Here is a 12008-nt window from a genome sequence, read left to right as displayed (position 1 = left end):
GCCAGCAAATGGCTCAGGCAGTCAAAGAACAACCAGATGACCTGAATTTAATCTCCGAAATCCACAGACCAGTGTGGTGGCGAGCATCTGTGACCTGAGCATCCCTAGAGCAAGGCGGAGAATTTATTGACCAACTCGAGAATTTCTCGGGAGCTCATGGGCCAGCCAGCCTGGAGTGCAGGACGGAGCCTCTGTAACAAGAGAAACTACCTCAGCAAAGCGGAAGGTGAGAAACGACTACAGAAGGTGGTGTCTGACATCCCCATGCATGCTGTGACACTCACACAGTTGCACTTACACACAGAAACACCAGGCCAGCCATATCTACAGCTCGAGTTCCAGGACAGCCAGGGCTACACAGAGAAACCCTGTCTTGAAAAAATAATAAGAGCAATAGCTTGAGTAGTGGAGGGCTCTTCTTTTTCAAGTCAGGGGAGAGCAGCAGGCCCCAGCCACCTATAATTAATTAATTTTAAAAGCCAGAGGTCCTCAAGACATTTCCCTCCTACTTACAGCAGGAGTCTAAAGGTTAGAGGCGCTTTAACAAATGAGTATGGAGGCAGCAGAGAAGACAGCTCAGACTTCCATCTGAGCTGCCCTTTAGACAAGTCACAGCCTCTCTGATCTCAGTCTCCTTGTCTGTGAAATGGAACCAAGGATAATGCTTCCTATGTGTCAGGGCTGTTCTGAGAACTAAATGACATGATGTAAACACATCGCCTGCTACTAGCTGGTGCCCAGCCACGGGCAATTACTTAACAGCGAGGAAGCTAACACTCCCAACAACCCCCTTCCTTGTAGGATCTGTTTAGTCAAAAGAGATACAAAGATGTGGCAGGCGATCCTGCAGCAGGGTCTCTGTGACATTTCCCCCCATTTCCTCATCATTATTTTGACAAATTTATTATGATCTTCAGACCTTAGTTGGGAAGAAAAACTAGGGGTCAGTGAGATGGTTCAAAAGGCAAAAATACTTTTCACCAAGCCGTGTTCCACACCCGAGGACCCAAGTTCAATCCCCTAGACAGGCATGGTGTAAGGAGAGCCAGCTCCTCTCAGTCATCACCACCTGACTTCAACACATGCGCCATGGCATGCGTTGCCCCTCCCCCAATAAACGAATAAATACAATTAAAAATTGTTAGAATCACTGTGACGGTGTTGTTGTCCACGTCACACAGGTTAAAGCAAAGCTCTATTGGACAAGGTTTGAAACCGTTTAACTGATATACACACAGAGATAGAAAATAAGGGGAAGCTGTCAGTACAAAGGGAAAAAGTCCTATAAGGCTCTGAAGCAACCTTGCATACACCTATCACTAAAACAAAAGCCCAAAAGGAAGCAATATTTTTATTAGGTTTGTGTGTGTGTGTGTGTGTGTGTGTGTGTGTGTGTGTGTGTGCTGATTGTACATGTTCATGTGGGTCTATGTGTACATGCACAGCAATGCACATGTGGCAGCCAGAGTTCACATCAGGCGTCTCCTTTCTTGAGACGGGGTCTCTCAGTAGAACTTAGAGCTCACTGATGAGCTAAGCTGGCTAGCTGATGAGCTGCAGGGATCCACCCAACTCCATGATTCTCCCACTCTCACCCCCCAGTCCTGGGTTAACAGAGGCCACCATACCATTTCCCATGGATCCTGGGAACCAATAAAAGTCTTTATTATTTCACAGCAGGTACCTTAGCAACAGACCCATCTCCCACCCCTGTCTATTCTATTTTGTTTTCGTCCTCCTTCTCTCCCCTCTCTCCCCCTTCAAAAAAAACCAAAACAAACAAACAAAAAACCAAAACAACTTTTCTGTTTTGGTTTTTCTTTCTGTTGTGTTTGAGGCAAAGACTCACTGTGTAGCCCACACTGGGTCTGGAACTCAATATCGATCTTCTGGCTTCAGTTTCCCAAATGTTGAGATTATAGACATAAACCACCACAACTCAGGCCCTCTTACACACACACACACACACACACACACACACACACACACACACCACACCCCCGCCCAGGTTATTAATTCCACAAGGCAGTAGCCCTTGACTTTCAGAATCATCTGAAAAGCATTCTAAACATCTGATACCTAGGCCCTACCCAGAGCTTCTCAAAGGATGGTTTGCTATGAAGCTGGGGCACTCCCAGGTGTGTCTATTGTACACAACAAACAGAGTCACAGTCACAGTGGTTTCTAGCTTTCAACTAAAAAGCCGCTCTAATTTACATCCCTGTCTGTGAAGCGCTGTGCTCTTTCCAGAAATGTGCCCTACCTCCCGGCGTCAGGGTCGCCCCAATGCAGCTCAGGCTAGTGTAGACTTTACAATTCCTGTGTCTGTATCTCTGGAGTGTTAGGGTTATTGGTGTGCACCACCAGGCCTGCCCCTGAGTGCTTTAATATCATCTCCCTTCAGGGCAGCTGAGCCTATAGTGAGACCTAATCCTCAAGAGCTAAAATTGCCTCAAAACTAGATTACTCAGGAGAGATCTACCTGTCTTGCTTGCTCCAAGAAATGGAGCTGGAGGCAGGAGAATTGTGCCTTTCTTCTTTTGAAGTCACCTAGGAGAAATGCCGATGAGCAGATGAGCACGTCCTGGAGGGCTTGCTGTGGGGATGTAACCAAAAGAAGACTCACCCTATGGGTTGGGTATTGTCATGCACTGGGGTTCTAGACCAAATAAAGAGGAAGATAGCAGAAGTGAGCTGAGTGAGGGCACACGCATTCCTCTGCTTCCAAGACAGCAGAATTCTTGGCTCTCACCACCATGCTAACCGCCATGGTGAACTGTTCTCTTAAACTGAGTCAAATAAGCCTTCCTTTCCATTGTCTTTATTAGATTTCTTTTTCTTTTTGCCTCGGCAACAAGAAAAGTAGCTGAGCTGATATAAGAACATTCAGTGCAAGTCATATTAACTCTTGGCAAAAGTAATTACGAGAGAGACCTTTGCTAGTACATATTCTCAGGACAGGTAGAAAGCACACACAGGAACTCTGCAGAGGCAAAGACCATGTCTCCTGGCCCTCTACACTTCTGGCCTTTGCTGGTTTCCAGCCTAGTTCTCATCAAACACTGAACACGTCATAAAATAGGATGTTTTATATCCCCGACCATTGATTAGGCTTTCATTAAATTATTATACCACCTTCCTAGTTTATCCTGGAATAGTAGAACTCACAGAGAAATGTAATGTCAACATTTACAAAACAGCTGAGGACTGAATGACAAACTGTTATTCCTTGTCATTTAAAAAAAAAGCATTGTAAACTCGAATTTTAATAAAGAGGAATGTTCATCATAAGCCAGCCTCTCAGGGCTGGGGACGTTGCTGATTGGTAGGACACTCACAGCTCTCATGAGGGCCCGGGCATAATCGCCAGCACCACATGAAACAGGCCCAGGGACAGCAGGGACCTGTAGCTCCAGAATTCATGGTAGAGAAAGGTGCAGTCATTCACAGCTACACAGTGAGTTCTAGGCTAGTCGTTTCAAAATAAGCTAAGCAAACAATATGCATTTCATTGGAAGGAAGCGGGGAGGGACGGAGGGAGGAACAGAGAGGAGGAGGGAAGAAGAAAGAGAGTTTTATTGAATCAGGGTAGGAGAAAAGAGCTACAGAAGAGAGATTTAAATTACTATTTCTCTTAAATTTTCACTACCATTGTAAGCTGTAATATATAGCCATAACAGGATAGTTCAGATTAAAAACATCTAAATTAAAAGTGAACTAACTGTAGTTGCTTTTAAACCCCATGATTTAAAACTTTAAAAACAAAAACCCAAAGATGGTCGGAAGATAAAAATAAATTTTTCTCAGGGGTGGGTAGAAAAAAAAATAAATCTGTCTCATTCACATATTAATTCACAAAGCTCAGCTCAAAAGAATATCATTCCCTAGGAAATGATAAATTTTCACAAGAAATCAAAAGAGTTTTAATACATACCTACGAATAAATAATTTTACGAACACATAGAGCCAGTCTCCACTGAGCACTTATTCTGTGTTAGGCAGAGAATTCAGAATTGTTTATGCCCAATCATATTTAATTTTTCTCACAAATCCATATAGTCCATACCAATTATGATTCTCATTTTAAATCATTTCAAAATAGATGCCACTGGAAATTGAAATTATACAGTAGCAACTGAGGTCCAAAGAGGAGAAGCAACATGTCTAAGAACACGCCTAGCTCAATGTTGAGCCATGGTGGTATGAAAGCGAAGGAGAAGGGGGACCTAAGCTCTGTTCTTTGGCTTCCGTGTTCGCTGTGTGCCCTGGAATCCTAATGCGAAATACATTATCAGAAACCATTCTCTTCCATTTGCCTCTAGGCAAAGTTAAAAATCAAACTCAAAACTCAAGCTCTGGGCCTAAGTATGGATAAGTAAGGCTTTCTGGATACCTTGGGGAGTGTGGTGGCGGTGGGAATGAGAAAACCAGTCTTTAACTTTGCTGTTGACAAAGAACTGCCCAGCAAAGAGCATCGAGGTAAAATGAGACTGATTTTCACATACCCTAATACATTATAAAGTATACTAAGTGATGTTTCTAAGCTATTTTTCCTAAACATACTGGAGATACCCAAATGAAGGTAATACTTTTATTGATTTGGGTTGTTATTTTGTTTTTTGTTTTCATTTTTGTTTTTGTTTTCATTTTTGGTGTTTTGTTTTATTTTGTTTTGTTTTGTTTTGTTTTTGGAGATGGCCTCCCTATGTAGTTTGGCTTGAACTTGCTATACAGATCAGGCTAGCCTCAAACTAATAGAGACCCATGTGTTTCCACTTCCATGATGATGGGGCTAAAGGCGTATGCTACTACACCTGGCTAATTTGGACCTAAATGGCTCCCAGTGGCTTCCACCTAGAATGCTTGCTTGCCTTGTAGTATTAGGAGATGGTGGGGAAACAGTTAATGGAGGAATCCCTTTAAAAGGCTCTGGGCCCCTTTCATGTGCCTCTGTCTCTGTCTCCAATTACTTACTATCATGAGGGGAGCAGCTTTGTCCTGTGATAAACTCCCAGCCCTGCCGTTCCGTCCTTTCAGAAACCCAAATGAATCTGGCTAAGTAGACAAAAACTTCTAAAGCAGTGGTTCTCAACCTGTGGGTCTCAGCCCCATTGGGGAAGTCACTTATGAGACGTTCTGTATATCATATATTTACACTATGAGTCAGAACAGCAGCAAAATTACAGTTACATAGTAGCAATGGAATGATTTTATGGTCGGGGTCACAACGTTAGGAACTCTATCAAAGGGTCAGGCATTAGGAAGGCTTTCCCAGGTTGTTCCTTCTTGCTTCTAAGTTGATTATCTCGGGTGTTGGTTGCTATTCTAAATCTGCAACTTCTGGGTAAGCACTAATTAAAAAAAAGAAAGAAAGAAAAAGTGGCATGCTTACCGGAAGCCCTCCTTTGAATTGTTAAAACCTTCCAGAGAATCATCACTGTTGTCATAGTTTATATTAAAACCCCAGCTCTCCAGAAGCCCAAGCTGACCTCATACTGACTTGGACTCTGCCAACTGCAGGTCTGCAGGCACTGGGGCAAGCAGCAAATGTGCTGCAGAATCTGCAAGCAGGTCCAAAGCAGGCGCTCCGGGACTATTCTCAGCAATGACAGCATTACTACATTTAGTACCCAGCTTGCCCAGGGAATGCTTTTGAAGGGGAGAAATAGTCCTCTGACTGTATACATACAAACATATTCATTTTAATACTTGAATTAAAAAAAATGAAAGCGTCAGCTGGCTTTGTGTCGAAATGAGTAAACACACTGCTTGCAATAATGATATTGTGGATCTTTCATGCAAGGGTCAGGTAGTTTAAAAAGCTCTGGGTATGTGCTCTGCGCAGCCAAGTGTGTTCCATTCAGATATGGCATTTTGCAATGAAAGTGTGCTTTGCATAGTTCTTAAAGCTTTCCCTTTCCTGAAAGAAAAAGGAAACATGAAAAGAAAAGCAAAAGAAAATTTAAAAAGCAATACTAACATCCTCAACAACAAAACAAAACAACAACAACAAAAACCACACTGGGCTACCCAGTGTGGAGCACAGTTCCAGTTTTAGGGAGACAGAAGCAGGTGGATTTTTATAAATTCAAGGCCAGCCTGGTCTGCATACAGAATTTCCAGCCAGCCAGGAATACACAAAAGACCCTGTCTCAAAACAAAAGAAAAACCCACCAAATGTTAGTTTCCAAATAGCTCTAGGGGATTGAAGCTGTAGACAGAGATAGAATATTTGCTTAGCATGTGCTAGGCTCCGTGTTTAATCCCCTGCATTATAGAAGAAGAAAAAAAAACCAAAATTTCTAAGTGTGTTGACACATACTTCTAATCCCAATACTTGGGAAATGGAGACAGAACGATTAGCTACGTAGTTAAGTTTGAGACCAAAACTGGGCTACATGAGACCTTGTCCCAAAACAACAAAGTTAAAAAAACAAAAACCCTCAGCTTTCTCGGAGAGTGGGCATCTCAGTGTGTGCCAGAGAATGAACCTGGCCTCATAGCCTAGAAGGAAAGATATTCTTTCCAAACCCAAGTACCTTCCAATGCAAAGAAATCACAGAAAAAAACCTGAGTCAGTTGTCACACCCAAATAAATTACCACAAATAATAGCAATATACCTTAGGTAACAAGATGCTCAGCATTATTTTAACTAAATGTAACAACTTGTATACCCAAGATAAACAATAGAGAACAGATTACGCTTAGGTCATGGTTTGAGATTTGCACTTAGACCTAGCCTCTGAGATGCCAGGGATGGACGGGTACAAGGGTGGAACAGCCCAGGCATGGGAGCAGACTATGAATAACCTTAACAGGGGAATTGTAGCTAGTGCCTTCTGTAAAGGTGACTTTTTACTAGCTGCGGGAGACAAACCTTCACTAATGCAAACACGGAGTACGGGACACTGGAACACTAAAGTTTGCCTGTGGCATGCTGTGTGCTTGTTGACGTCCCTCAGAAGCTGTCTCTCACTGGACAAGAACAAATAGGACCTACGGATTGTAACTCTACACACACCTACATCATACGTGCTCTGCCCAAAGCGCAAAAGGTAGATATCCCGTGTGTATCGGAAATCTCACTTGAAGACCATTCCTTTCACCTTAGTCTCTCCTCGTCGCACCCCCAAGCAAAACCATTTCTAACCCAGGTCAGAAATATGAGGTGCAACGTACGCAAGACAAAGTGCTCACCAGGACCAAGGGTCTCTCTAGTATTCCTGGGTACCTATAACTACTCAGAGAGTTGAGGCAGTTGGCTGCTTCCTTGCTCTTGGCAACTGATCACCCTTTCATAGGTCCCCCAGTACTCCTAGACTCGCGAACGCTGCTGGGTCCTCACTTGTCCTGTCTAGGGTTCCTCAATCTGCTGTCAAGGGAATACCCTCTTGAGGTGTCCACGGCCACCTCCACTGAAAGGACAGCATTCTCAACTGGCTGATATACTCCCAGCACTGTCCCGCCGGCCACCTCCGCCCCTTTGTGCTTTCCCACCGCTCGGTCTACCATAGCCTCTAAATCTGAAACCTACAGCTATCAGCACAACTCTCTGCGGTGTCTCCTTGGAGAATCCCGCTCCATCTTCCTCAAGAAGTTCATGCCTCTCTCACCTTACTCTTTCCGGGAGGGGGGTTCCCCTCTCTTGGGCACCCCCTTCCGCCCTGTTCTTCCTCTACTCGGCATTCCCCTCCGGGATTCCGTTCCCCTCTGCCCTGTGGAGGGCGCCCCAAGAATGCGCACAGGACTACTCCTCCTTTACATCCTTCCTCTCCGGTTCTCTGGGCTCAGACACCCTCAATTCACGGTCGTGACATCTACTTCAAATCCCCGCTCCCCAGGCTCCTCACCATCGCAGTCCGGATTTCCTAGCCCTTCAGGGCTCTGCAGTTCCCCAACTCCACGGTTTGGACTGTCTGCTGTGCATTCTGAAAGCCGATATTAAAACTCTAACATTGGGTCCCAGCTCGGGCCGCTAGGTTCCGGGCACCTGGCAATGAGGGTCTACATCCTCCCTACAGGTCGGGTCAGGCGCTCCTCTACGCCGAAATCCTGACGTCCCCGCCTCCCGGCTCTGGCAGAGACTCCCCAGCATCTCAGTGGAGACCTGCACCCTGCCCGACCCCCACCCCCACAGTCGGGACTTACGAACACCAGCGCGGCCGAGCTCCTGCAGCCCAGCTCCGCCAGCCGCACTCCCGACTCCAGCTCCGGGAGAGCTCTTTCTGAGCCTCCCCGACCGCCGAGGGCTCTGCACCCGAGAGCGGCCGGGAGGAGGGGACAACCCGGATGGCGACGCCCAGCTCCGCCCTTTCCCGGCCCAGGGGAGGGCTGCCCAGCCCGGTGCACACTCTGCTGCTACAGCCACCGCAGCCCAGCCGAGGAAGTTGACTGACGCCGCTTCCTTCCATCCTTCCACCCACCTTTAGACCCTCGCACCCACCCCCAGACCTTCTTAATTGCAAACCCCTCGGGGGCTTGAGACAGCCAGGGATGCGGTTTGCGCTCTGTGTTCTTTCCCAAAACCATTTCCTAAATCCCTTGGGGGGGGGGGGGTGGATAAAAAAACTTCATCTGCCATTTCCAATCCTGGCCTTCTTTCCTCTCATTGCTCTAGGGTGAACTCGGTATAATGCCCAGGAAATCACGCTGTGCATCCCATGAAGGCCCTGCGGACACATTTTCACATCCCCGTGCAAGACTCATACTTCTGCTGCGGTTGCATGTGTGAGTGCATCATGCATGTCACTGGACACACGTATGCTGTGCCAAGCAGACCCCTCTACCCGCCCCACCCCACCCCCATGTAACCTCCATTCACTAAGTCTGCCCGCAGTGACTGCAGTTGTTCTTCACCCACAATACACCCTGTATGCACCATAATTTTTTTTTTCAATCCATTTAGGAAGTAGGACCATCAGTTAACAAATTGAATTGGCTTTGCTGCTGAAAAGCTGCCAGCATCGTTCAGAAGAAAGGGAATGGAAAGGTCAGATCCCGGGAAGATGGCCTGTGTCAGCTCGCCTGTACGAAGAAGGCCCATCTTTCCTACTGTTCTGAGACAGTTCTGGACTGAGTTTGGGCTCTTTTCATTTAAACCCACCCTGTTCCAGGGAAGAATCTAACCATGTTTTTACCATTCCCAGTATTTAAAAATCTGTTATTTGGTGTATCTTCAGCAAAATATCTGGAAGCAAAGTGAACTGTTCATACAGTGGGATTTCGTTCACTCCGTAAATGAAGATGTTTGGATTCTGGGATGTTATGGGCAGGCTGAAGCAGATTCGGACCCCGAGAGAGTCCAGGGACCTGTCTCAGTGCAGGGCTTTCCCCACAGGACAGTGACCCGGTGTGCAAAGGTGCGTGCGAAAGCTCAGGAGGCTCTGGGATGCACCTGCTGCCTTAGCTTGAAGATGTCCAGGCTGCCCTTGTATCCTGGGAAGCTGTGGCCGTCCATATTAGCCAATATTTCTTATTTTAGCCAGAGACCTCAGCCATAAAGTGATACTATAAGAGGAAGGAACCCCTGCCACCCTCTGCCCCGCCCCCACACATACATTTCTACTCAGACCTAAACTAGAAACAATATTAAAAGTCCCCAAATCTGAGGGTCTACCCTAAGGTTCATGTCAGCTGATGTGAGCCACATCAGTAACCATAGAGTACATGAAGTGCGTCTCCTTCTGTTCTTGCAGCACCTTCCACCCCGGGAGAGCTCCTTTATCTCAAATGGAGTCCTATGAGAAGACTAATTCCTCTGATTCTAAAACTGTGGGTTGTAATCCTGTGCTAGGGAACTGAAGGTAGGGCTGTAAAAACCCTCACAACAGTCCAAGGGTTTCCAGTGTGCAACAACCAAGATGTAAATCAAAACAGCCAATGTGTAAGGAAGCCGAGGTATCTCTGGTGACTCTAGCCTCTGATGTGTAGTGTCACTTTAGGGCAGGTTTAGCACTTCAAGCGCATGCACACATTTCCAACAACTTCTGAAACACCCCAAACATGCTTCTACCATTTGGGCCTGTGTGTTCATGTGAAGCTGTGTTCCCAGGACTGATGATTGTAAAATCAACACAATGGATATTCAGCCAGTTTAAGTCACTGTAAAAAGAAACAAACACATGCTTCTCATTAGTGTGCAATGTCACCTTAGTCTTTAATAAATGCTAAAGCCATATGTATGCCAAAGAACTGTCTTAAGGCAGTCTTCTTCTTGTTTTTATTGGGGAGTGGAGGAGAGGGGGCCTCTTCCATTTGTAGGAGTGTTCATAGTTTCTTCAAGCATTTCAGGCTTGTACCTAAGCAGGCCCGGTGGCTGGGTATGTGGGCATATTCTCACTATCTCCAACAGGCACTGGGTAGTTGAAGTGTGTGACCTTGTTGATGCTGTTGACATATCTAGTGTTGTTGTTGAATGGGAGCATATTATACAAAGGCCTGTGATCCTGCTGGTGCTAGAGATGATGACGGTGAATGTATTGGCTGGTTTTGTGTGTCAACTTAACACAAGCTGGAGTTTTCACAGAGGAAGGTGCTCCCTTGAGGAAATGCCTCCATGAGATGCAGCTATAAGGCATTTCTCAGTTAGTTATCAAGGGTGGGAGGGCCCACTGTGGGTGGTGCCATCCCTTCGCTGGTGGTCCTGGGTTCTATAAGAAAGCAAGCTGAGTCACATCCTTCCATGCTTCATCAGCTCCTGCTTCCTGACCTACTTGAGTTCCAGTCCTGACTTCCTTTGGCGAGGTACAGCAATATGGAAGTGTAAGCCGAATAAACCCTTTCCTCCCCAACTTGCTTCTTGGTCATGATGCTTGTGCAGCAATAGAAACCCTGACTAAGACAATGATGGTGAGAGACATGGCCAGCACCAGCTGCTTTGCCCAGGCATTCTGAAAGAAAGTGGAGAGTCTCACAGCCATCTTGGTCTCAGAATAGGTAGCCTAAAATAAATTACTCAGTGACCCAATGCTGGTATAACACCCAGGCATTGATATCTGGATGAGAAACCCTGTTCATCACTGGCCTTCTGAGAACCACTAGATAATTAGCAATGTTTTCTCATCATTCATTCGTATCTCTTAAAAAATGTCTTGGTGCCTGCTAGCTATCCTTCACAGTGCCAAAAGGTATTGTGCAGGCTTCTGGTGGAGAATTGCCAACAGTATTCATATCTGGCCCAATGATATCTCACAGGATTCATATCTGGCCCAATGAAAAGCCTGTAGCTAAGCAGGCCATAGGCCCTAGTTGTTCTGCTAAGTAGACACAGTGAACCCTTCTAAATAACTATGTATATATGTCCATAAACCAGTGTTGCTGTCAGTTTTGGTTAGAGAAGCATTTCCCTTCCCACCTCCAGTGGTCAACAGTGGCCAAAGAGACTCATAACTAGCCAAAGTACTAAGACTAAGGGAGTATTGAGTGCCCAGCCACAAATGAGACAATAATACCAATTTTTTTTAAGATGCAAGGAATAACACAGAAGGAGCAGAAAGAATATGAGAAAAAAATGGAGGAGTGAGGTGTTATCACCGATTTCTTTGAATGACGTGGCTGTGGTACACCTGAACTCATAACTGTGATTTCCAGGACAAACTCTATATAAGATTCTACACGTCAGCATCCTGTCATGGGAGTAGTGTGGTTCATAGGGCCGTATCCTCCCTGAGGGTTTAAAAGCAGTTAATGGCTGATGGGAGAGATATTTTCTTCAGGGGCGATACCACTGGAAAGGTAACTATACTCTGGTAAGCAACCCTAAGGAAGCTAATTGGGCAACAGAAGAACAAAACAAAACCTGAAAGTTGAGGGAGAGTTAGTTGATAGGAGACCTGGGGTCAACCAAAGAGAGAAGGGGACAAGAGTGAGAAGTGGGGGCTAGTGGTGAATACGGACAAAATATATTACATCCATGTGTGAAAACGTACTAATGAAACCCATTATTATATAGAATTAATACATGCTAATAAAAACATTCTTTAAAAAGTTGCAGCTTCAAGAGAAGCTC

General features: G+C 45.6%; 1 protein-coding gene and 1 long non-coding RNA gene across 3 annotated transcripts in view; one reads left to right on the top strand and one right to left on the bottom strand.

Annotated features, from left to right (window-relative positions):
* Paqr8 (progestin and adipoQ receptor family member VIII) overlaps positions 1–8288 on the bottom strand; it is a 49103-nt gene extending 40815 nt beyond the window's left edge. The window contains exons 1-2 of one of the 2 annotated variants that reach the window (XM_030243207.1): positions 8150–8216; positions 7852–7929 (exon numbers count right to left, since the gene is read on the bottom strand). The gene's annotated coding sequence lies outside the window, so the exon portion shown is untranslated. Of the gene's footprint in view, positions 1–7851; positions 7930–8149 lie in introns of both variants that reach the window. The other variant, NM_028829.4, reaches the window with a different exon arrangement.
* Positions 8289–8362: 74 nt separating this feature from the next.
* On the top strand, positions 8363–10186 carry 6720483E21Rik (RIKEN cDNA 6720483E21 gene). Its single transcript, NR_040492.1, has 4 exons — positions 8363–8728; positions 8907–8990; positions 9181–9360; positions 9697–10186. It is a non-coding gene; the product is annotated as an RIKEN cDNA 6720483E21 gene (long non-coding RNA).
* Positions 10187–12008: the final 1822 nt, after the last annotated feature.

Source organism: Mus musculus, chromosome 1 (assembly GCF_000001635.26).
Source record: "Mus musculus strain C57BL/6J chromosome 1, GRCm38.p6 C57BL/6J".
NCBI classification, from domain to species: Eukaryota; Metazoa; Chordata; class Mammalia; order Rodentia; family Muridae; genus Mus; species Mus musculus.
Note: the sequence above shows the minus strand (reverse complement) of the source record. Positions and strands in the feature narration are given on the sequence as shown.